This window comes from Gouania willdenowi, chromosome 3 (assembly GCF_900634775.1).
Source record: "Gouania willdenowi chromosome 3, fGouWil2.1, whole genome shotgun sequence".
Taxonomy (NCBI): Eukaryota; Metazoa; Chordata; class Actinopteri; order Blenniiformes; family Gobiesocidae; genus Gouania; species Gouania willdenowi.
The window spans coordinates 2,704,856-2,731,488 of NC_041046.1; the positions used below are offsets into that span (position 1 = coordinate 2,704,856).

Consider the following 26,633-nt stretch of genomic DNA (forward strand, 5'->3'; position numbering starts at 1 on the left):
CAGTGAACTCATCCTGGACAGCTCTCTACATCTACCGGACTTTCAGCTCCTCAGAGCGGACCGCGTAAAAGAGCTCTCTGGGAATACGAGGGGAGGCGGAATATGCTTCTACATTAACCAAGGTTGGTGCTCAGATGTCACAGTGTTGAAGCAGACGTGTAGCCCTAATCTGGAGAGTTTTTTCATGAACTGTAAACCGTTTTATTCTCCGCGGGAGTTCTCCTCGTTTGTTATGGTTGGTGTTTACATCCCACCTCAGGCTTGCGTAACAGAGACGTTACAGCATCTGGCTGACCAGATAGCAGACGTGGAGAACCAACATCCTGACTCTCTGCTAATCATTCTCGGGGATTTTAACAGAGCAAATCTAACCCACGAACTCCCTAAATAACATATAAGGTGCCCCACCAGGGGTGCTAACACACTGGACCACTGCTAAACTGTAATAAAGGATTCATATCACTCTGTTCCCCGTGCAGCTTTGGGGCTCTCTGATCACTGTCTGATTCACCTCATCCCGACCTACAGGCATAAGTTCAAATCTGCTAAGCCTGTAGTAAGGACTGTAAAGAGGTGGACAGAGGAGTCAAAGCAGGAGTTACAGGACTGCTTTGACTGCACTGATTGGAGTGTTTTTGAAGCTGCATCAGACAACCTAGATGAACTCACTGACACTGTGACATCTTACATCAGCTTCTGTGAGGACATGTGTGTGCAGACCAGGACCTTCTGCACATACAACAACAACAAACCCTGGTTTTGTTAGGATGCTGCGTCAGGCTAAGGAGGAAGCCTACATGAGTGGGGACTAGGACTTGTTTAAGCAGGCCAGGAACACACTGACCAAGGAGATCAGAGTAGCCAAGAGGTGCTACAGTGAGAAGCTAAAACAAAGCTTCTCAGACAAAGACCCTTCAGAAGTGTGGAAAGGCCTGCATGAGGTTACTAACTACAGGAAACCCTCCCCCCACCCTGCAGGTAACAATAGACTGGCTGAAGACCTGAATAGCTTCTACTGCAGTTTTTCACGCCCACCCCCCAGCTCATTAGCATCAGCCCATCACCTGGACTCTGCCCCTCCTGCCCTATTGGGCAAACAGGTTGGTCGAGGATGCAGTCAACATGGGACTGAACTACATCCTGCATCACCTTGACTCCCCAGGGACCTACGCTAGGATCCTGTTTGTGGATTTCAGCTCTGCGTTCAACATCATCCTGGACAAGGTGGAACAGCTGGCTCTCTGGTGCAGTCAGAACCATCTGGAGCTGAACCCGCTCAAGACTGTGGAGATGACTGTGGACTTCAGGAGGAATCCCCCCCCCCCCCCCCCCACTCCCCCCTTAGCATTCTAAAGAGCACAGTGGCTACCGTGGACTCTTTCAGGTTCCTGGGATCCACAATCTCACAGGACCTGAAGTGGAACTCCCACATAGACATAACCAGAAAAAAGGCACAACAGATGATGTACTTCCTACATTAGCTGACGAAGTTCAACCTGCCTTAGGAGCTGCTGATAATGTTTTACACCTCCATCATTCAGTCTGTTCTGTGCACCTCCATCACTGTCTGGTTTGGATCTACAACCAAACTAGACAGACACAGACTACAGCGGATAATCAGGACTGCAGAAAAGATCATTGGTGTCGATCTGCCCTCCATCCAAGACTTATACCTGTCCAGGGTCAGGAAATGGGCAGGTAACATCACTGCAGACCCCTCACACCCTGCACACAATCTGTTTAAACTCCTCCCCTCCGGCAGACGCTACAGATCACTGTACGCCAAAACAACCCGCCATAAAAACAGTTTCTTCCCCCAGGCTGTCGCTCTGATCAATGCTAAACAGTCAGAGTGTCAGACCTGTTTCTGTAAAATAACCCTGGAACTAAACATAACAACCCTGGATCAATTTGTCACTGAGAATGTTCATCTTATCTTGTTGTTGTTATCTTGTTATATTATTTTATTTAGTTTATATTTATGTTTATATTTTTTCAAGTTGATTATTATTAGTTAATGTTTACATTATTAGAGAGAGCACAGTTCACCAAGTCAAATTCCTTATGTGTATAACATACATTACATGGCCAATAAACTTGATTCTGATTTGACGAGCAAATCTCAAAGTAGGAAGGAACTCTCAGGACCAGTGCTGTATAGTCTCTTTCTCACTTGCAAACCATGTCTGTAATAAAAAGTGCCTTGACTAGTTTACCAACTTTGTATTACTTGTATTGCTTCTTACCATTAAATCCACGCCACCAAATGAGAGCCGACCACACCCTTTCACCAGCCAGAGTGGAGGACCTCGAAGAGTTCATCGACCGTTATTACATCAAATACGTGATGAAAGCCAGATCTAAAGCCACGTGCACATCAGGTAAGTCAGCAAAATGCCGAAAAATGATTAATCCAAGGACACATCAGATCTGGAGGCAGATTCCCACACGAATCTCTTAGAATCTATCAATAAAAGGCTGGAAAACTTAATGTCGTCTGCTCTCAAAAGCCTGGCAGAAACACTTTCCACTGTGTTCATCGGCTCAGAACACGTAGAGGTAACCACCCACGCCCCATCATTGTCAAATTTGAGCACTTCCGATAAAAAATTCTGATTAAAAGTAAAAGTTAGGAACTTAAAGGCACGCAGTTTGATATGAATGATCAATTCCCTCAAGAGATAAAGGAACGTCGGAACATCCTTTATCCTATTTTTAAGGAAAACCGACAGAAAGGCAGACATTCAAAAATGGTTCTAGACAAGCTTAACATATACGACCAACTGTTTAGGGATTCTAACATCACCCCCTGGCTCTACTAAAACAAACAAACAAATAAAAAAAAATTAAATTAAAAAGGTGATGTCGGAGTCAATATTAAAAGAATAATGTTCCACTGCTCCATGTTCCATGGTGAACTTAAGGTAGCACTATTTTAAGGGTAAATTAAATTAATATAATAATTTAAAAAAATAAAATAAAACAGCAGCAATGAAATAAGTAAGTAAGTTAAGTAAGATAAGTAAATAAATAACAGACACCAGCCTGACAGGCTGGGGTGGGATCCATGAGGGCAAACCTGTGAGGGGTTGCTGGGATGCGATCCTCCAGCGTGCTCACATAAATTACTTGGAAGTGTCAGCGGTGTTTTTCTCCCTGTCCCCCTCCATCTCTCAAGGGACATCATGTCCCGCGTACACAGCGGTGGCGTACATCAACTGCCAGGGCGGGTTGCGCTCACGTCGGTTGCTTCACAGAATCATGCAAACTGATTCTGTGAAGTGTTAGGCGTCTCCTTTCGCTGAGAGCAACGCACGTGCCGGGGATCATGAACGTGAGCGTTACGGACATGCCGAGATGGACCTGTTTGCAGGGGAAGACAACGTGCAAAGCGCAATGTTCTTCTCCCATCCATGGGCGATCCATGCACTCTCGGTTCACCCGTCTTGCGCTCAGCTTTTCCCTGGTGATGCGAGGATCATTCTGAGACCCAACCCCTCCTTTGTGCCAAAGGTTGTGAACTCATGTTCTCCCATTGACTTTTTGGCCTTTTCTGCCTCACAGGGTGAGCAGCGGCCGAATGTGTTATGTCCAGTTCATGCAATCTGCACTTATGTGGATATGACGAGGAGCCTCAGGAGGAACGATCAGCTGTTTGTCTCCTGGGCCAATCCCCGCAAGGGGAAGCCTGTTTCTAAGCAACGCCTGTCACACTGGGTGGTGGAGGCTATTGCTTTGGCTTGGCTTACTCGTGTCAGGGTCTGCAGCCGCCTACGGGTCTGTGTGCACACTCGACTTGGGGTCTTGCCACATCCTGGGCTTTGTTCAGGGGAGTGTTTGTCAAGGACATCTGTGCGACAGTGAGTTAGACCTTTTACATGCTGGACGTTTCCACCTCGTGCGTGGCACGGGAGGTTTTACTGTCTTCATGTGATCAGCTCTGGGGGCTGGTACCGCTTGATAAGCATGTCTGCACTACGGGAGTTTCCATATCCCATAGTGAGACATCTCAAAACATATTATGAAATAGAACTTTAGGTTATGTATATAATATGAGTGAGATTTCTCACCAGACTACCCTTTGTGCTCAAACGAGGAGAAGAGGAGTTCATTTTAAATGGTGTGTCCTCCTTTTATAGGAGGTGGGTGGCTCCTTAGTGGATGGACGCGCTTCACCGGGAAATCAGGATTGGCAGAGTGAAATAATGCTTCTGAGGAATGCAGAGAGAGGTTGCATCCCATAGTGAGACATCTCACTCATATTACTCATAGAACCGGGGTTATATACATAACCTAAAGTTAACTAATATCTTCAAATGTAATTATAACAAATTTGATGATGAATACAAATTCCATTGTCCGTAAAATTTACATTTAATTTGAATAATTTTCCATTAAAATTGCCTTTCTGCTATTGTTGACTAAACTGAGAACATAATTGAGTTTTATCAGTAAGACACTAAAAGTAAAGGGCATGAATACCAGTTTTATTTCTAACGACTATAAATTGTGAAATTGCAATGGCAAATGAAGATAATGTTGGTACAGCGCAAATGCGCACTTTCTTTGAGGCGCTATGAACAGAATGTTCTTCCATGGTCAAATATGTCTGTGTGTGTGTGTAACAATGTTGATATGAGATATAAAACTGTCCTGGGCATTTCCACAGCAGAAGCAGATGGAAGCTCTCGTCATATCTCATGTAGAAGATGTGAGGGGAGGAGGTGAGAGAGGGGGAGGGAGACAGGGTCTCATCCTCACCAGAGAGCCTTCCCCCACAGCCCAACCATGTCCCACCATCACAACCAAGGCTGAAGTGCACATTTGAGCTGACTCCAGGCCTGTAGCAGAGGTGGCCAGGGCCCCCCCCAGCTGCCCTTCCCTCATTTCACCCCCTGTTGTCACCAGACCATACTCAATGGTTACCACGGCTACCACGACAGAGCCACCAGGGAATTGGTCACCATTTGGGGAGATTGAAACAGCCACTACTGTTGAAATTCACTCCCATCCGACCCAGTTTCACCAAAACCCCAAAGGACCCCACAGCCCCTTTCTCTGGGTGAACTCATCAACACAGAACCAAAATCAAAATCATTCAGTTAAGATATATTTTATGTTGTTGATTGATAAAATCTGAATGAAGGATATTTAAATTTAATTTAATTTTTAAATTCCCCCCCCCTTGAGGGATTGCCACCTTATTGTGGTCAGGGGGTTTGCGTGCCTCAGTGACCTTAAGAGCTATACCAGCAGGAGCTTAGTCTTCAGATTTGACACCCAAGTTGGACAGGTATGAAGGTAGGCCTGACTAAGTGCAATCCACTTGTCTAGGTTGGGGTTGGACACAACCCAATTCAATGAAGAAAACAGCAAACCCGTCTGAAATTCTCTGGAAAAAACTCCAAAATACAAAATTTTATCTGGATAACATCTTATCTAAAAAAATGATTTTATTTCGCAACAATTGCGATACAAAAACTTTGACTACAACAACAAATCAGGCAAATACACAATCAGTTTAAACACAACAAAGACAATTCCTTTATAGTGGCAATTTATAATACCTCAGGTCAAACTTTAAACTTGCCTCAGGACATTAATAAGGTTTTTCATAAACATTATCAAAACCTATACTCATCAAACTAAAACCCTGACCCTGAAGATATAAAAACCTTCCTCATTAACTTAAACCTACCACAGCTCACCATAGAACAAAAAACCACCTTAGACTCACCATTAACCATACAAGAACTGCAAATTGCTTTGGATAGCATGTCGACAGGCAAAGCACCAGGTCCAGATGGATTCCCTGCTGAATTCCTAAAACACTTCTGGTCAATGCTGGTTCTACTTTTTTTTCAGAGTAGTGATACGGTGAAATTTACGGTTACCTCGTCTTTGACTTGAAAACACACTCTGTGGTGATAAGACCAGACAGGAGAGATGATGAAGTAATAAAAAATGATTTAATCTAAACTAAATAAAAAGGTACAAAGCGGGATAGACAAAGAAGTGGTCTCCTCTGGCCAGAGGAGAGACGCGAAGAAGGGCCCAAATGTTCCTTTCACACACTTTTATACCCCACTGTTCCATCTCCCCCCTTCCACAGACAGCAAAGAAGAGACCAGGGGGGTAAGGTCAGTCTGCCGGAGGTGACACCTCCGATGTCGGGGTGCAAGTTAGATGTGTGTGTGTGTGTGTGTGTGTGTGTGTGGGTGTGTGAGTGAGTGTGTGTGTATGTGTATATGATGTGTGTGTGTATGTGATGTCTGAGGTGGGTTTGGACGTGCTCTGGCCTTCGAGATTAAACTGAGGCCAACTGACATTCCTTTAGAGAAGCTGTATTATGGGAGTATGGGCCCACTGACTTTGCAGGAAGAGGAAAAGACATCAGACAGGCATGGAAAGTTACAAATTGGGGTATTAAGTTGAATGACATCAAAAAGCAAATATATGAGTATACATAATTAATCAATTTTGCCACCACAGTAGTAACAGAGATTTAAAAAAAATGGTTATGTAGGAGGTCACATGAATACAGCGAACATTAAATTATTACTTAAACCAGACAAGAACCCCATGTCACATCTCACTTATTAACACAGTGACAGTGATTTCCAAAACACTCACTTCCAGATTAGAGAATGTAGTTCAGTCAATTATATACCAAGACCAGACAGGATTTATTAAAAATAGACACTCCACAGACAATGTAAGAAGACATTTGATCAACATGGCACAGAACTCTAAAAAGAAAACAATGATCTTGTCACAAATTTGGCTTTGAAGAATCATTCATACAATGGATCTCCACCCTGTACACCAAACCTATGGCCTCAGTAACCACAAACAAAATAACATCCCAAAGCTTCACACTGCAGAAGGGAACCAGACAAGGCTGCCCACTCTCACCTTTGCTTTTTGCAATATTTGTTGAACCTCGCACAGCAACTGTGCTAGGCTTAGAGTAAATCATCAAACTTAAATGAACTAAAAAAAGCCTTTGAGCCCTTCAGAAAAATAAAAGCGAGGGTGGTTTAGAAGCTCCTAATTTCATGCATCATTACCAGTGTTGGGGAGTAACGGATTACATGTAACGGTGTTACGTAATCCGATTACAAAATATGAGTAACTGTAATCCACAGTTTAAATGGTTGTTAATCGGATTACAGGGACATTGTTAAAATCAATGAATTACACAAAGTTACTTCTCAGTTTTGCGAGTTTATACACTCCCAACATTGCAACGTGATGCATTTCCCAGAAGCCCCAATGTAAATATGAAAAAACTATTTGCATCGGTCATGTGCAGCAAGGAGGAGCTGGAGCCAGAACCGGTAAGAAACCGTTTCTTGTGTCATCTCAGTATTTAAATTTGCAAATATTTCAACCGGGCTACTGTCAGCACACAGCTGATCACAGTTAGCATGCTAACGTTAGTTTCTCTACTATGTTTGATAATGATGTTATGACAGAGCTGCCAAGCCTCACCCTTTGAGTGTGACAGTCACGCAATTTGATCTATTCTCACACCACACGCCACACTTGACATTTCTCCCGCTTATATTTCCCCCAGTCAATACTTTTTTTTTCACAATAATAAACTTTGGTCCTCGCAGCTTGCCGTAGTTCGAGTAACTCTGATTGACTGACCAAGACAACCAATCCCAGTCGTCCTAGTCATAGTGGCTGCCTCTACTGTCCTCCTGGCTTCTTACTGCACAGTCTACGCTCACTGCATGCTTACTTGAAAACAAATCAACTTGGCAACCAAACGACACAGCTGCTGAATGATTAGTGTTTGCCTGTCACTGGTGACGTCCGAGGATATGATAGGCTGTTCCTGCAAGCTGGTTCCACCCGTCTGCTAGCTGATTGGCTGTTTGTGTGTTTCTGCCGGCTGAACCACAAACATGAATACGTGCTGAATGAAGACAGCTCCAATTCAATAAAATTACGGTTCAAAACAAACAAACAAGCTAAAGTATGAAGGTAGATATGTTGCAAAATGTGAGAGCTTGTAAAATGTGATTTGAGCTTGTGCATAAAAAATCCACACTCGTGAAATAAATTTAACATCACAAATGATGGAAAAAAATTGAGAGACTGATATTTACACCTAAAGTTACAGCTCTAACAACCTTTTTCTAACAATCAGTGGAGGCAAATTTCAGCATCCTGCCTTTACAGTGAAGAAAAATGACTTTGTTTTGGTCATTTCACTGGCTGCTGTGCTAAAAAGACACAGCCCACTGTCTCCAAATCCTCGCTTCTGATTGGTCAATAACACACATGGGGGAGCGGGGAGGGGAGGGGCCATTTCTACGAGCATGAATCAGTTTTGCTACAGGCGTCTCGTAAAATGTGTTGCAAAACTCAAGCAGCGCAGACTCACACGAGAAAAGAAGTTTGTGTATCTGTTGCTCCTCTGGGATTCAGAGGGCATACGTGTGCATGTATGAAGTACTCAGCTGTAACTCAGCCTGTGATAAAGAACGGAGACAGCACATGTGTTCAGCTGCATTTACTTCACATGTGAGGATTGTTCTTCCTCTAACATACGTACTTTCACAATCAACAGCAGCAGTAATCCAGATACCTATTCAATTCTAAATGGCCTTAAAGAGTCCCAAAGTCCATGTGGCCATAGCTTAGTACAGCTATACTAGTCACACATTATAATTACACAATTACAGTTTCTCAAAAATTACAAAAATACAATACCAAATGTACATTTTTTGTAACCCAATGTATTTGAATATATTTATACTTTTTACCCTTTTTACTTATTTTCACTATGAAATGAATCACTATTTATATGTATATCTTTTTAACTTGTAAAGATATTTATCTTTTTAACAATAACTATGAAATATGCTTTTAATCAAATCACTAAGTTTAATATATAATTCACTAAACACGTGCACAGCAGTAGCCCTATACCTCAAAATGGCTGCTCTGTATCTAATACAGTTGTACAATAACTATTATGTTTCAATCAGGAGGACGGCGACTGTGTGCTTTAGAGAGCAGCTTTATTTTCCTTAGCATTACCCACAATCCCCCGGGAGACCGGGCTCCCGCTTACGTCACACTGTCGACACACACACATACAAATATGCAGGTCACAGTGGTATGTAACATTTACCCCCCCCCTTTAAAACATCTGAACAATGGTCATGAGCTAAGACCCCCCCCCTTAGTGCACAAACTAACATCAAGGCCAAACGGCCAACCTGGCTAGATAAACCGGGTAGACTGCCGGTTTACCCGCATAGCCCGGTGGATTATTCTGCCACCTCACAGGCTATACACTATGCTGGTGCATTAAAAGTCAGTAAGATAGTCATCGAGGTACAAGGGCCTCTGGCGGGCTCGGACCGGACGGGGTCCAGCCTGCAGGGGTTCAGCCTGCACATCTGGTCCAGCCTGGGTCTTCGCCAGTACATCTGGAAGGTCCCAGACCCCACTGGTGCAGCGTGGATGAGCTGCGGCTTGCTGATCCTCCACAGACGGTTGCTTCACCCGCCGGAGGCGGCTGACATGCCAGCGTGACCCATCAGTAACGCGGAAGGTGGCTGGCCCCAGTTGTGCTGTGATCTGTGTTGGTGCAGACCAGAAAGAAAGCAGCTTGTGAGATCGAGTGGGTCGCCGGACTCGGACGCAGTCTGATACGGTGAGTGTAGGCAGTTTCACAAGGTGTCTCCTGTCAAACCATCGCTTCATTGTACGTTGCTGCTGATCCACTCTGTCGCCTGGGGAGGGTGTTGCTGTTGGAGTAACTCTCACCGGAGGGCGCAGTCGGTCCAAAGGAAGTTGTAGTTCACGCCCTAGCATCAGTAGGGCTGGAGAGTTGCCAGTGGTAGTGTGGGGTGTTGCTCTGTAGTGCAGTAGGGTGCTCTGCAGTGATGTTGAGAACGACAGGCCATCTGCCATGTATGCTCTGAGCCCGTTCTTAAGGGTCTGATTAAACCTCTCCACGCCTCCGTTGGCCTGCGGGTGGTAAAAGGCAGTCCTAATGTGCTTTATCCCCCTCCCCTCTGTAAAAGCCACAAAGTCAGCTGAAACAAACTGAGGCCCGTTATCAGAATCAGAATCAGAATCAGCTTTATTGACCAGGTACAGTTTAGAACAATACGAGGAATTTGACTAGGTAGTTGCAGTGAAAGGAGACACATCAACACACCGGAGCAGCCATTTGCGGCGCCCACATATTTAGGTGAAAAAAGGGATCAATAACAGGAGGAGAGGAGGGGTGAGGGGAAAAAAACTGCCAGTTTGAAACTGATTTCCCTAAACAGAGAAAGCAGTGTGAAACCAGGAAAAAAACCGCCTCTGCAAACATAAATGTAAGCATGACACAGTCAAACAACTCGAGACAAGGCATGTAGGAAGGGTTGGGTGGGAGGTTGGCTGGGGGAGGGGGTCAGGTGGGAAGAACAACAGGAGTCCAGCCGTTTGGGGACATGGGCGTGCTGCCAGTCGGCGCTGCAACCACGCCTCCATGCAGCTGCGGTTGGGAGGTGGGGGAAGATGGCCGACGAGGCATTTGAAGTTGAAGACCTGTAGCTGCGTTACTGACAACCAGATGACGTGTGGAAAAGTTCAGCATCAACAGTTCCAGGAGGAATGTAGGGAAGGAGCGGGGGGAGGGAGTGGGGGGTAAGAGCCGCCGTCTGCAGAAACTTCCTGGTGATAAGAGTTGAGACAACCTTGGCTTTAGCCTTGGCTGGCTGGGGAGCCGAAGGGGAGATAAGCAATGTGATTTGATACAGGCTATGTTAATTTCCAATAGCCTTCTGTCCTGGGTCTCTCTGCTGTAATCCAATAAGTGGCCTAGTTTCCACTTCCAAGCCGGGTCTCGAACTTCTCCCAGTTGTTATCCATAACGCGTAGACGATCCAAAAGCTTGCTTTTGATATCGATCAACACATGAGTCTGAGTGTTCAGAGCCCTGCTACATCCTTCAGAAATCACTGGCAGCTTTTCCAAAACAGTCGCCAGCGTAGTACGGACTTTTCGATAGATTAGGAAGCCACCAGCTCCGATCAGCAGCATGCCTACTATCATTATTCCAATCATCTAGATGTCCTCCACGTCTTCCACGGAAAGGATGGACAGACACACAACTCGCCACTTGTTCCAAGGGTCAAGTGTGTATCCAGCCGCAAACGTCCCGCTTGGACATGCGGGGTCACCACCCCTGGTTCTTTGCGTCGAAAAAATCTGATCGATAGCACTGAGAGACCAACTAATTAATTCCATTATTCCGGTTTTGGATGAGTTGCAGAGAGAGGCTCTTGTTAGTTTCACAAGACCTGACAAAGCAGCAGCTGGGAGAGAGATAAGACGGAAGGGAGGGAGAAACAGAGAGTGCGACTGACCTCGTCGAGAGAAGCAAGAAGAAGATATCAGTGGTGATGGCGTCAGGGACACCCCAGCGAGCGAACAAAGAGGAGAGGAAACCGATGACCACTGTAGTGGTGACAGACCCGGCAGGCAGCACCTCCGGCCATTTGGAGTGGAGATCATATGCTACCAGGAGGAAGCGCTGATGCTGAGGGGTGCCATGAAGTTCACCACAAATGTCCACCTGTATGTGGGTCCAGGGAGCCCGAGGCCATGGCACGGGCTGCAAGGGTGGGGGTGGGGGAGAGCCGGTCTTACCACTGGTGAGGCAGGCCGTACAGTTTCTGACCAGGTCCTCGATGTCGCGGTCAATGCCCGGCCACCAGACCAGGCCCCTGCAGCGTTGTTTGACCCTCACGACGCCCAGATGGCCGTCGTGGACCATGGCCAGGACCCGTTCTCTCAAAGTGCTCGGGACCACTGTGCATAGCCCTCTCGCCACGCAGACGTCATTCCAGCAGGAGAGGTCCCCTCTGACCCGGTGAAAGGGCGCTAGTTCCTCAGGAACCCTGGCAGGCCAGCCGTTACAAATGAAAGTGCAGAGCTGGGTGAGAATAGGGTCCTGTGCAGAGGCCGACTGAAGGTCTTTCAGTGAAACAGCTGCCTCGAGGGGCGTGTGGAGCAAGAGGATCAGTTCCGGTTCTGAGGAGTCCTGGCTGGTGTCTGGTGCAGAGGCAGGTGTGGCTCTGGAGAGGAGATCTGCTACCACATTCTCCCTGCCTGGGGTAAACTGTGTGGAGAAGTTGTATGCCTGTAGCCTCTCAGACCACCGGTAAAGCCGCAGCGGTTTGTGGCCTTAACCGGTTGTGACTAGGAGGGCCGTGAGGGCCTGGTGGTCGGTCCGTAGTGTGAAATGTCGACCGTAGAGGTACATGTGCCACCGCTCACATGCCCAGACGCAGGCCAGCGCCTCCCTTTCTCCCACAGAGTACTTCTGTTCTGTTGGAGTAAGCGCTCTAGAAGCGAACGCCACTGGACGCTCAGTCCCTTGGTGAGATTGAGACAGGACCGCACCTACCGCAGTGTTGGATGCATCGCACGTTACGAACGTGGGGCTGTCGAGGTCAAAGTGGGCCAGAACAGGTGAGGAGGTCAGTTGTGACTTAAGCCGGCGGACTGCAGCAGAGCACGCAGGAGACCAGATCCAGGGTGCATCCTGCTTTAGGAGAGCACGCAGCGGCGCAGTAGTGTCTGAGTAGAGGGGAAGGAAACGTAAGTAAAACGCAGTCATCCCCAGAAACGATGATAGTTGCGCCGGGCAGGAGGGTTCAGGCAGACGCAGGATAGCATCGACATTCGAGTGCAGCGGGCTTAGCCCCTCAGCGGTCAAGCGGAACCCCACAAACTCAATAGCCTGAGCCGCAAAGATGCACTTCTCCCCATTCAGTGTGAGGTTGTGACCGGCGAGCACATCCAGCACCCTGGAAAGGCGGTCGTCATGCAGGGCGGATGTTGCTCCGTGCATCACAATGTCGTCCAGGTACACAACCACCCCAGGAATGCCTGCGAAGATGGTGGCCATGATTTTCTGGAAGCAGCTGGGAGCGGAGCTGAGTCCAAAGGGCATCCGCGTGTAGCGAAAGACCCCCATGTGGGTCACAAAGGCGGTGAGGTTGTGGCTGCCACGGTGTAGGGGAACCTGCAGGTAGCCCTGGCGAAGGTCAAGCTTCGAGAAGACTGTTGAGCCATGAAACTGTGCAGAGAGCTCCTCCACTGTGGGCAGTGGGTATCTGTCCGGGACCACCGCTTTGTTTACCTGTCTGAGGTCGACACAGGGGCGGAGGCCGCCTGTCTTTTTCTTTGCCACCACCAGATTGGAGATCCAGGGCGATGCATCGACTCGTTCGATGATGCCAGCATCCAGCAGTTTCTGTAGCTCGCCAGTGACATCATCACGCAAAGTGAGGGGCAGCCTGCGCAGAGGTTGGATGACAGTCTTCACAGCTGGGTCGATGAGCGGTTGGTGGTTGAAGGCGGTGAGGCAGCCCAGCCCAGTGAAAAGCGACGGCCAGCGCAGCTGCCATGGCGTGGTCACGGTCAGGATAGCAGCACCCAGAATGTCAGTGATGGCGAAACCCAGGGCGCAGAACAGGTCGAAACCGAGGAGGTTGGCACCATGCCGAGACACCTGGAATGTAAATGCTGGGAGGGTCCTGGATCCATAACGAACAGAAAAGGTAGCAGTGCCCAACATGTTAATTTTAGTGTGTCCATAGCCGTACAGCTCCTCTGCTCCTGCGGCAGACCTTAGCAAAGTGATTGAGCCTACCGCAGCGTTGACATCTCTGTCCCGTGGCTGAGCAAACCGGTGCCCTTGTGGCGTGGGAATACGAGCCACAGTTCCCGCATGGCCGGCGTGCTGAGGCACCCTGACGTCCCGCGACGTTAACCTCGAGCTCGGTGTGAGGAAAAGCGGGGCCGGGAGCCTGGTCTGCCGGTGTCACAGTCTGAGCTAGCGGAGTGGAGAGAGAAGGAGGCGGACCTGTAGCCGTTAGCCGCGATGCTAGCATAGCAGCCGACTCAAGCTGAAACGCCATTTCCACTGCCTTAGACAGAGTTGTGTCGTCCGGGGACATAAGCAGTCTCTCACGCAGTTTGTGATCAGCTGCGTGTTCGGCTAACTGATCCCGAATAAACTCGTCCTCTAGGTGTTGAAATTTGCAAACGCTAGCCAAGCATCGGAGGTCCGTGACGTACTGATGGACGGACTCACAGGGCCTCTGTCGGCGCTGTCTAAAGATGATTCGCCGAACGATGACGCTCTGTGGAGCAGCGAAATGTCCAGTCAGTAAGGCAACACAGTCCCGATACTTATCCGCGGGGCCGAGCGTGCGGAAAATACGTTGTCCCTCGTTTCCCAGGCTGTGGATGAGCAGGGCCTTTAGCCTAGCATCGCTAGCGTCAACAACACCGGCGGCGGCGATGAACGTCTCAAAGGACTCAAACCAGCGGGGCCACGGGATTGGCGGCTTGCCCGGCAAAGCGAGGAACGGAGAGACAGGTGAGACGGGAAAAAACTCCATCTTCGTCGCCAATATTATGTTTCAATCAGGAGGACGGCGACTGTGTGCTTTAGAGAGCAGCTTTATTTTCCTTAGCATTACCCACAATCCCCCGGGAGACCGGGCTCCCGCTTACGTCACACTGTCGACACACACACATACAAATATGCAGGTCACAGTGGTATGTAACAATAACATTACTGGTATTTGGTAATAAACCTGAAAAATGCACCTTTGGTAACAAATAAAACTCAGTAATTGTCCTATTGTATGAAAAACGTTTCATAGATGTCCTTAAATTTGATACTCAAGTGGTTCTTTGTACCAAAAACTGGCGTGGATTAGCCTTTTCCACATTGCAATTTCCCTTACACCTGACCTTTAGGTGTAAGGGAAAGTTAGCTTAAAACACGATCACTACTTACTCAAAAACCTTGTACAAACTTCGTTTCTCTTTGACTCACACTTGACAATATTGTCTTAAACACCTTAGAACTCAGATAATATGCATACAATTCGTGAAATTGTAGTGTTTATCAACCTGTGACAAAGAATGGAGACGGCACATGTGTTCAGCTGCATTTAGTTCACACGCGAGGATTGTTCTTCCTCTGTGGTGCCTCAGCTACTCTCTATCAGTGCGCTACATTCGCCATCTACTGGACAGCGTCGGGATTACACTTAACTCAAAAGAGATTGCATAAGAACCAAATGAGTTACTACATGAAAATAAAGTAGTTAAATAAGAAAATAAAAAATTGTATGGGTGTCTATTTTTACTTAACATATGCTTACTAATTCCAGGCCTCTACACATCTGTAGCGGCAGATTTGAGAAGTTGTAACCGGAGAGTTGTGGTTGTAAACAATAATTTACGCAAGTAATTAAAAAACATGTGAATAAATGTTGGATTACAAGTTTGCAGCTGTAACTTTGTGTAAATATCAGTGTCTAAATTTTTTTTCCATCATTTGTGACATTTAATTTATTTCACGTGTGTGGAATTTTTTATACACAAGCTCAAATCACGTTCTACAAGCTCTCACATCACATTTTACAAGCTCTCACATTTTGCAACATATCTACCTCATACTAAAGTTCTGTCTCACCCAGACGCGCACACCATCACAAACACTAGACAACACACTCACGATGGCTGAAGCACCGGGCCCGAGAGGCAAGTTTGCAGCAGCATCGATCGTCAGTGGCATCACTAATTTTGCTACAAAAAACAAACTTCAAAAGTCACATTTGGAACTATTTTGGCTTTAAACAAGGTACAGAGGAGCTTCCATCAAGCGATAGGAGCCAAAGGAGAGAACACATCTAACCTCATAAAACACCTGCCATGTCATCACATAGATTTATATCTAATACCAGGTTAGTATGCCCTGTTTATGTTCTCATTGGCCAATATTAGTTAAAGGATGTCAAAGTATAAAGCATCTATAAAATGCATATGTGATGGGGAACAAGTAGGGGATTTTATTTTTGTTTAGGTTTATTGTGGTGTGGCTTTTGATTGCATGTTGTGTGCTTTTATTGTGGTTTTTTTTGGTTGCATATTTTGGACACCGCCCCTTTTAGCCTGTTGCCCCTAGCAACCCCAACAGCTGTCACTTTTGGCTAATCAATGGCCCCCTGCAATCGAACACACCTGCGACGCATCAGACCTGATCATAAAGAGGAGGGCACGGAAGACAACGGCGGACGAGGGACGAGAGACGCGGACGACAGACGAGCCTTGCCAAGGGAGAGAGCGGACGCCCTGGGGGCGTGTCGGCTGTGGGTTCGTTGGAACGCGGACGACCGACGAGCCTTGCCGAGGGAGAGAGCGGACGCACACCTGATTGGAAGCCCTGGAGCACACAGCAGACCCTGCGAGCTACCGACGCGAATCTACAGTAGAGGCAGGGGAGACCCTGCCTTGCCTGTAAGTATACAGATGCCCTAGGGGCGTGTCGGCTGTGGGTTCGGGGGGACGTGGCGCTGTGTGCTGGCTGTGTCATTCTGTGACAGGGAGGATCGAGACCCAGGGGCTGCGGTAGTCCATCAGAGCGGCCCGGAAGTGCAAGCGGAGCGAGACGGAGATCGTGCCCCGATGCAAAACTACAGTGCCTGAGAGGTCCCTGAAAGTGGATGAGCTGCGGTATTTACGCACGGCGCCCGGACTGGTCTATATTACCCTCTCTGGATAATATTTTAGATTGGTATTCTATGGTTGTTTTAATAGTGTGGTGCGACTTTTTTAGACTTGCAAATATTAAATGGTTAACGTGCATCCACTGTCTTCTCTTTATTGGGCCAGTTGCTCTCACTACATTGGGTTTTAATATTTTATTGGTTTGACCAATTTAATCGATTTAGTATTTCTAAAACCCTCTCGGTACCATTACACATAAAAATATAATTTTCACAGGGAATCAGTTTGTGTTTATCTGAGTGATCTGAGCATTAATACAGGAAAGAACAAAGAGTTTGTAGTGGAGATAATGATGATAGCTCAGGCTAGGCACTGGTTCTATGTTATGCACTAGGTTCACACCAGGGTGACGGCCAGAACACCACTTAAGGCCATCGTTCCAAAGTACAATGGAGAAAAGAGCAGAGAGAGGTTTCAGGCTTAACTTCTTCTTTACTTGGTTTACGTGTGTGTGGTTTCTATAAAGACAGAATAACAAAATACAATTACAATAATGAAGAATAACAAACATAAATTGACTTCACCTATGTAAAGTAACAGGATCAACTTAATATAAAATATACTCACACAGATAAAGTAATTCAATTGTTAATATCACATCTCTCCTTCTCATTCACACCATTATGAACTAACATATAAAACACAGAAATCACAGTTACTTAAACATACCAATCTTATATCAAGTTACTGCTAACCAACTTTATGTAACGTTTCCGGTTAAATGAACCTCTTTAACTGCGGTAACTCACAGGCTGCTTTTATTGTGAAATACCCAGCATGTTACTACATCCTGTCACTGAATTCACTTAACTGACCAGCAGCCTGATTAAACACACTTAATTCACACTTACAACTTGGAACTACTGCTCAAACATAACCCATACTAACACTACGTTATAAGAGTACAAAGAAACATGCTCTCAATCAGACATAATACATGCAGAGTGGACGCACCGAGCCAGTTGCACCCCCATGAACGCACCGCGCACACCGCGAGCACGCAGGCGCATGCTTTCACTCACATTAACCAACCAAACTCACATGAACACAAGTAAACACCAACAATATGACAACTATACAAGAGGTGGGTACTCACGCTTTCATTTACACATGACTCCTAGTTAACTCGCCACTTTACCGCCGGAACCCACTGATCAACTTGTCAACCACTTACTACGTAACACCCATTCTCCGAGTCTCGTCCTGAACACGTGAGTAAGTCCACCTCTCGCGTTAACGGTGAACACATCTCCACACCTCCACAAACAACTGTACTAGTTATTATTAACTTTGGAGCCTTTTCTACAGCCGCCCCCAAATGCGTAACACATTTGCCCCCCATTAAAGGCAACAAAGTGCTAAGGAGGGTGGAGTTGAGGTTGCTGGAGTGGAATGGTCCACATCTTCTCCCGAAGGAAGTGCGGGAAGCACCACCAGCCGGGCAACCGGCCGGGTGTAGACTCTCTTCTTCACCTTCACGTCAGCTGACCTGATGTGCCCGTCGGAGCTGGGATAAGTTTCCCGATCAGCCATAAGATGTGGGTCCACGATCATCACCACACAGTCCAGTACGATGTCAGCTGGTGTAGCCTGCCACATCTGGCGATTTTGAAGACTTGGCAAGTAGAGGTGAATGAAACGAGCCTAGAAGTGGTCCGCCAAAACTTGCAAATGCTTCCAACGGCGGCGACTGAGGAGCTCGTTCTCAGGGTAGACTACTTGAGGAAGAGAACCATAGGGCCGCCCCATCAGAAGAACGTTGGGAGTCACCGGATCTGGGTCGCTGGCATCCGAAGAAACATAACCCATAGGCTTGCTGTTGAGAATCCCCTCCACTTCAATAAGCACAGTGTTAAGCACTTCTTCAGAGAGAGGCTAAGCACCCACTGTGGCATAGAGTGCACTCTTAACCGAGCATATCTCCCTTTCCCACACCCCTCCAAAGTGGGGAGCTGCTGGGGGGGTTGAATCGGAAGACGATCTTCTGTGGTGAAAGGAGCCTTTGTAACTCAGGGGAGATTCTCATGAAGGTCTCATGGAGTTCTTGTTCACCTCCCTTGAAATTTGTCCCTTAGTCTGAGAACAGCTCCGCTGGCGTTCCTCTGCGGGCAATAAATCGGCAAAGGGCCATCAGGAAAGAGTCAGTATCAATGCTTGTGAGGAGGTCCAGGTGAACTGCCCTGATAGTGAGGCACTTGAAGATGATACCCCATCTCTTCTCCCGGCGCCTGCCCACCTTAACTTCAAATGGCCCGAAGCAGTGCATCCCCGTGGAGTAGAAAGCAGGGTTGAATAGGCGCAGACGTGCCGCTGGCAAGTCTGCCATCTTTGGTACAGCGGGTTTGGTCGTCCTTCGCTGGCAGTATGCACAGCTATACTGGTGGTGCCGAACAGCCTCACAGAATCCAGAAAGATCGTCAAAGCTCAGCGAACACCCGCTCTGGGCCTGGGTGGCCGAGGCGGCGGTCGAAATCTTCAATCAAGAGCCAAGAGTTACTTGACGACCTGGATCTAAGATGACTGGGTGAAGAGCTGGCGGTTCGAGGTCTTCTGCTCGACGGAGTCATCCTCCAACACGGATGAGCTCTTCCTTCTCATCCAGCTCCGGAGACAGAGTGAGGAGTCGACTGCTCCTAGGGATCTGTTTACTAGCTTTCAGTAGACTGTACTCCTGCTGGAAACTATCCATCTGAGCCCTCTGGAAGATCAACCGCTCTGCTTGTCGGTAATCTTCGGCAGTGGGGGGACCCTTGGAGTTGGCCTCCCCATGCGACCCTCGCACTGTCACTTCTACCAGCTCCCTCCAAGAGTTGAGGTGACTCAGGTCTGGAGTAGGCTGACTTGATGCGTCTACTGTGATTCCACAGAAGGCAGACATCCCATCCTTGATGCTTGTCCCAAAGGTGCCAGACAAGTATCTTGGCCCTGGTAGTGTAGGGTAATATGAACCCCAGGGGATCATACTGGCTTGCCAACACTTTATAAATATTACACATAGTGGATACACCATACTCTACATGACAATGCTTGTAGCCCAGTACATCAGCATGAAAGAGCCAGCTTAGCCCTAAGGTGGATTCTGGGGCATCTGTCTTGTTCTGAGTCATCCATAACTCAACACTTGCAGATTGGCTCTCTTCTGGTAGGTGGCTTATCACATCTGGTTCATTGCTGGCCCACTGCCGCAGCTCAAAGCCTCCAGATGCTAGGAGGGCTCGTAGTTCGTTGACAAGGCACCTCGCCTCAGTGGTGGTAGGAACACTCTGGAGGCAATTATCCACATAAAAACACTTCTCAACTGAGATCCTCACCTCGTCATCTGGCTGGCTGTTATCGGTGACATGGCGCTGCAGGGAAAACATGGCGCAACAAGGGCTACATGTCGTTCCAAACGGTAGCACCTGCCACTCATATACTCCCTTGAACCGACATCCCTCCAAACGAATCTGAGCAGGGCACAATCTTCTGGGAGGAGGCGAACCTGGTGGAACATACCTCTGATGTTTCCGCTGATTGACACGGTATGCTCCCGGAAGCGTAGCAGGACTCCCAAAAGTGATGCTCCCAAAGTTGGCCCAGGCAACAGGTAGTCATTCAGGTTCTGCCCTTGATGCTGATAAGAGCAGTTGAACACCAGCCTATTTTTTCCATTATGACTCACCATATGGTGTGGGATATGCCACGTCTCATGGCCTTCTTCTACTGGTACTTCTGGGCCACACTTAATGACAGAGCCTGCCTTGATCAGCTTCTCCATCTCCACTCAGTAAGATTTAGCCTTTGCAGGGTCTTTGGCCAGTCGCCTTTCTACACTACGTAGACTGGGGATGACGGCTTCTTTAGCGGCCTGAAGGAGCGGCATGTCCTTTCGATGAAGCAGAGGGGTGGCATAAAGTAGTATGCCGTCAACCTATACTCTGGTGGTTTTGGACTCAAGAATACTGATGGCCTCTTGGTCCTGCTTTGAACGAGTAACCAGTTTCTCACTTCTGAATGGAACAGTATCAACCTGCCATAGTCTATCGACGTTCTTCATCAACTCGTTCACCTGGGGGGCTACTGTGGTGAATAGGCACTGATGTGGTCGGGTGAGGTCACAGACTACACTAGCTGGGCCCTGCAGTGTCCAGCCCAGTCTAGTGCGAATGGCAGCAGGCCCTCCTGGAGGTCCCAACCTGACAGGTTCAATGGGAGTGATGAGATGGGGGTGGTCACTCCCAATGAGAAGCAAGGGCTCCACTTTTGTGAGATTACGCAAGGGAAGGCCAATAAGGTGCTTGTACTTCTGCTGAAGTTGCTTGATGGGGTATGTATGGTCAGCTAACCCGATGCGAGCTGAAGTGAATGCCCCTGAAATCTTGAACCTTTTCTTTGGCTTTGTCGGAGAAGAAACTGTGAATGACACCGATGCACCGCCAAGGGTCTGTATATCCTGTCTGATTGTACGTAGAGGTAGGTCTTCTGGGGTCCCTTGCACACCTAACTTCCCCACTGCTTCAGGCAATAGCATAGTTATCTCTGAACCATCATCCAGTATGGCAAAGGTGTCGAGTGTTCGGTCACCATGGTGAATGTGGACTCGGACTACTTTCAGAAGAACTCTGCTGCCTTCGCTTGGTCTGTCTAGGTATAGTACCTCAGTCGTGGCCCTTGCACCGTGGTTCTCCACCGCGGATGACTTAGGGGGTCTCACATTGATCTCATGCAGAACCTGAAGATGTTTCCCCTGGCAGAGACTGCATGTCTTCTCCAAGTTGCACTGGGCTGCTTGGTGTGGCCGTGCACAGCGCCAATACCTCTTATTACTCCTACTCACATGGTAACGCTTTATGAAATGTATCCTGATGTGTATTGTTTACCTTTTAAATAGTGTAATGTGTATTGTATTGCATTGTGTATTGTGAAATGTGTTGCCTCCTATGGACAGGTGTTGCAAATTAGCAGTTTTGCTATAACACTGAAAACGATGTATCTGGTTTGTCCAATGCAGTTGTTATGTCCATATCAAATAAACAAATAAATAAATAAATAAATCCACTCTGTCAGCTGCTCCTTTTTCAGCTTGGATACTGCTATACACTGGCTGAGGTAGTGCTCTTCATTGTTACAGAATGGACAGTATGGCCGGCTTTTGTTCTCTTTAAAGGCGCTCCCTGGCACTGGAACTTCGGGATTCCTAGCTTCTTCCTTCGCACCATGGAGGACAGTGATGGATCGCTTGCCATGTCGTCCTTCAGGCTTGGACACCGGCTTCTCTCAAGCCCATCTCCCCGCTATCTGTCCTTCAGAGTCCTGGCACCAACACTCATATTTCAGCCATTCTGAAAGGTTCGGTAAGGTGTGGGTGCATGTGCCCTGGTGGAACATGCAGCGGCGAAACTCTGCTCTCTGTTCAGGTGGCAGCTTACTTAGCAGATGAGCAACATGAGAGCCACACTGTAATTCAATTTCTCCTTCGGGCCCCAATGTTCTCAGTATTCCTACCAGTGACTGTATCTGGAGTGCAAACTTCTCGAATGCAGCCAGATCTCCACGCCTGATGTCCGGTGCATCCAACACAGCAGCTATACGCCTCAGAGCTATCTGATGTGGTTGGCCATACTTGTCATTCAGGGCTACCATCGTGTCTGAGAAGGGCGTTGGAGAGTTGAGGTAGGCGTCGGCAATTAGCTTGGCCTCTTCTAGGTGCAGGTGATCGACCAACACCTGATACTTAAACAGCTCGCTTGCAGTCTGAGGTACGAGGTTCTCCAGTGAGATCTTGAGCCAAGCAAACTCACTTGGGTCTCAACTTGTGAAGTTAGGGATTGTTGGGCGTGGCCCATGGTAACTTGGCTCTGAGATGAGGTAATTATTTCCCTGAGGCCGTTCAGCGGACAGTTGCTGTGACCTTGGCATGCTTGAGTGCTGCTGTGGGGGGGCCAAGTCATATCCAAGCTCACTCTTGTGACCACCATAAGCTGTAGGAAACTTGAATCCAGCTGCAGGAAAACTGTTTGGCTGTGGCGGAGGCTGAATAGGCTTGAACCAGGGAGGTGAGTAACGGGTATTGTCGTCCAGTGGCCTCGTAGTAGGCAGGACTTTACGGAATGAGTGTGGAATTTTTGATTGACCCACAGAGTGATTACTAGTTGGGGTTGGCATGGCCTCCTCCTTAACAGAGGGAAGCTCTTCTGCCCTCTTATTAAGATGATGCGGCTGAGATGGATTGTTAGGTGGTAGCACTTCTTTTACAGGGTCCGGCCATGGTGGTGGTGCAGGCCAGTCATCCTCTTCCCCATCAAAGGATCCAATTTCAAGCGGTGACTGTGACGGCATCACTCTTGACTCTGAGTTGCGAGCTTGGAGAGAAGATGGCGTCTGCAAGTTATGAACAGCATCCATGAGTTGGCTCATCTCTGATCGCAGTGTTCTCAGCTCAGCTAGCTCTGATGACAAGTGCCTCTGTGTTTGCTGGATGATGTGTCTCTCACGACGAATGCCCTCTAACTCTGTTATACAATCCTCATATGGATGTCTGGGGTGTAGCGCGAGGGGTAGGGGAGTGAAGTGATCTGGTGATCGAGTCTCTTCCTCTGGAAATATTGGGGAGGCAATCTTGTTCCCCTGAATGTACCGTTGACCCTCAGTCCCATAGCACAACTCCATCTCTTGTGGCGTAGCACCCCGCTGCTGCATGCGGCTTGATGTGGCGGAGTCACAAGGGTGGGTTAGTGAGGTCGTCCTAACCTGGCTGCTATAGCCTCGATGATCCACTTCATAGTCAGCATAGCACGCAGGGAGGCAAACGTCTCGTCTGGGGCGTGCACCATGGGCCTCATACTCCGGTAATTGTTCCAGCTCTGACGTAAACCCAGTGTATCCGGCTCGAAGGACCATTAAATGTAGTGGCGATAATGATGATAGCTAAGGCTAGGCACTGGTTCTATGTTATGCACTAGGTTCACACCAGGGTGTCGGCCAGAACACCACTTAAGGCCATCGTTCCGAAGTATAATGGAGAAAAGAGCAGAGAGAGGTTTCAGGCTTAACTTCTTCTTTACTTGGTTTACGTGTGTGTGTGGTTTCTATAAAGACAGAATAACAAAATACAATTACAATAATAAAGAATAACAAACATAAATTGACTTCACCTATGTAAAGTAACAGGTTCAACTTAATATAAAATATACTCACACAGATAAAGTAATTCAATTGTTAATATCACATCTCTCCTTCTCATTCACACCATTATGAACTAACATAAAACACAGAAATCACAGTTACTTAAACATACCAATCTTATCAAGTTACTGCTAACCAACTTTATGTAACATTTCCGGTATTATGAACCTCTTTAACTGCGGTAACTCACAGGCTGCTTTTATTGTGAAATACCCAGCATGTTACTACATCCTATCACTGAATTCACTTAACTGACCAGCAGCCTGATTAAACACACTTAATTCACACTTACAACTTGGAACTACTGCTCAAACATAACCCATACTAACACTACGTTATAAGAGTACAAAGAAACATGCTCTCAATCAGACATAATACATGCAGAGCGGACGCACCGAGCCAGTTGCGCCCCCATGAACGCACCGCGCACACCGCGAGCATGCAGGCGCATGCTTTCACTCACATTAACCAACCAAACTCACATGAACACAAGTAAACACCAACAATATGACAACTATACAAGAGGTGGGTACTCACGCTTTCATTTACACATGACTCCTAGTTAACTCGTCACTTTACCGCCGGAACCCACTGATCAACTTGTCAACCACTTACTACGTAACACCCATTCTCCGAGTCTCGTACTGATCACGTGAGTAAGTCCACCTCTCGCGTTAACAACGGTGAACACATCTTCCGCACACAAAAATAGATAAACAGACCTCCACAAACAACTGTACTAGTTATTTATAACTTTGGAGCCTTTTCTACAGTTTTTATAGTAATTTTGAGTCTTTCTGTCATTCTGCGTATGTTTGTTGTTGTCCTAGTCGTTGTCAGACATTTTGAGCATTGCTGTCGTCTTTTTGTGTATTTTTCCTGTTAAATACATTTTTTTGCATCATATTGTGTATTTGTGCTGCCATTTTGCATTTTCTGAGTATTTTTTTTTTGTGTCTTTCTGTTTTTGTGTACTTTTTCTGTCATTTTCTGTAATGTTGTATATTTTCCTGAGTAATTGTGTGTATTACTGTTGCTTTTTGCTCATTTTGTAGTAGTTGTGGGTGTTTTTGGAGTATTTTCTGTTTTTCTCATCTTATACTGTATTTTCCTGCAATGTTGTAATTGTAATTTTTTGTGTTGTCTTGCTTTTGTTTTGTGTGTTTTTCTGTTATTTTATACATTTACTTTGGGGGCCACATAACATTAGACCAAGCGCCGCATTTGACCCCTGAGCTGCCAGTTGCTTATGTCTGCACTACTATTAGGAAACGCATCTACAATTATCTAATGGGTTTAAACCGTTTACTAATGTTAATGTCAAATGTCAAGTGCAGTTGTGTCATAACAGAATTAACTAACTTTAAATTCTGAAAATGGCAATAAAATTGTTTTTTATATATTGTACTTAATATTTTGCAAATTTTAGGTACTTTTATATCATATATATCATATATAAAATTTTTCACAAACCACAACTTGGTGTAAATAAATGTTTTTAGGCTTGAAGAAAATAGTGTATTTTGCCTTATTGTACTATTTAGAGTGCTCCAGATTGCTTAATTTGTGTTAAAATATATATATAAAAAATTGTCCGGGAGACAATCCCCCCAGACCCCCCTACAATGGGTTTTGTTGTCACCATTTTCATGCCGTTGGTGTTTACATGTCTGTAAATAAATCTAGCGTTAGGAGACCGCAGTGCAGAGTGGTGAGGACGTCAATCTTAAGGTATAAATCAACGTTGTGGTTTTTTTTCGCCGGAACACATCATGTCATGAAGTCTGACTTTTGTCATTTTCTGAAACTTGGCAGCCCTGTTATGATGTCAGAGCAGAGAACAATTTATCTATAGAAGAGATAACCCAGCTAACTAAAGAGAGATTGTGTGCGTGTGTGTGTGTGTGCACGCGCAAACCCCGTGTGTGTCCGCCCTCGCGTGTGCGTGGGTGAAAGGGTATATTTACATTGCAGGTCTTTTTAACGTGATGTTTTACTACCTGCTAATGATTCCATGGCTGGTCCGTTTGTATGATGACGTAATCATCATACGTGTCCAGTGTGGTAATTATCAGAGGTGTAAAGAGTACTGATTTATCCTACTCAAGTAGAAGAAGTACTGTTACTTGATTTAAATTGTATTGAAGTACAAGTACAAGTCAGTCATACAGAAAATACTCAAGTAAAACTCAATTTAATACCATGGGTAATACATCTTGGTATGGTTCCCTTGCAGATAGTAAACATCTCATGCATAAACTTAAAAATGGATCCTAATCCTGCACAATTGGAACTGAATTTATTTTCCACAAAGGCGTCTGTATATATAATAAAATGTCTGTCAAAATGTATAATTCTTTGAAAAAACAAAAAACACCAATTAATTCCATTAAAAATAGATAATTCTCAGGCTGTGGGTAGCAACATTTATTAACTCTAAAACTGAGAAAATAAATAACCTCCATTCATAGCTGTTTTGGCGTCGTGCATTACGTTTAATCTGGTTGGTCGGCTATGGTGTGATACGTTTGATTGTTCTCTGGTCATAAAGTACCCATTAAAGCAACTAAATAGTAACAGTACTTGTAATATGTTAGCTCTGGTAATTACCAGCAACAAAGACATTATTTGTTTAGAGAATTGCGATCTACTGGTCAGACAAGCTTTACTCTGAAGGATCTCCTCAATCTGGACAGCTGGAATAAAATGAAAAAAAAAAAAAATACTGAAATATCTTTGAGGTTACTCTTAACGGTATCTCAATTTAAATGGAATCGGTTGAAGACTGGACAGCAGCTGGCAGCAATACGCCTTGGTTGCCTCTAGTCTGAAAAAGAAGAAGAAGAGGAGAC

The 26,633-nt window shown here is 46.4% G+C and overlaps 1 long non-coding RNA gene across 1 annotated transcript; it reads left to right on the forward strand.

Moving 5' to 3' along the window:
* Positions 1-26,631, forward strand: LOC114457526 (uncharacterized). Its single transcript, XR_003672948.1, has 4 exons — positions 1-122; positions 4,100-4,106; positions 12,239-12,247; positions 26,621-26,631. It is a non-coding gene; the product is annotated as an uncharacterized LOC114457526 (long non-coding RNA).
* The last annotated feature ends 2 nt before the right edge of the window (positions 26,632-26,633 follow it).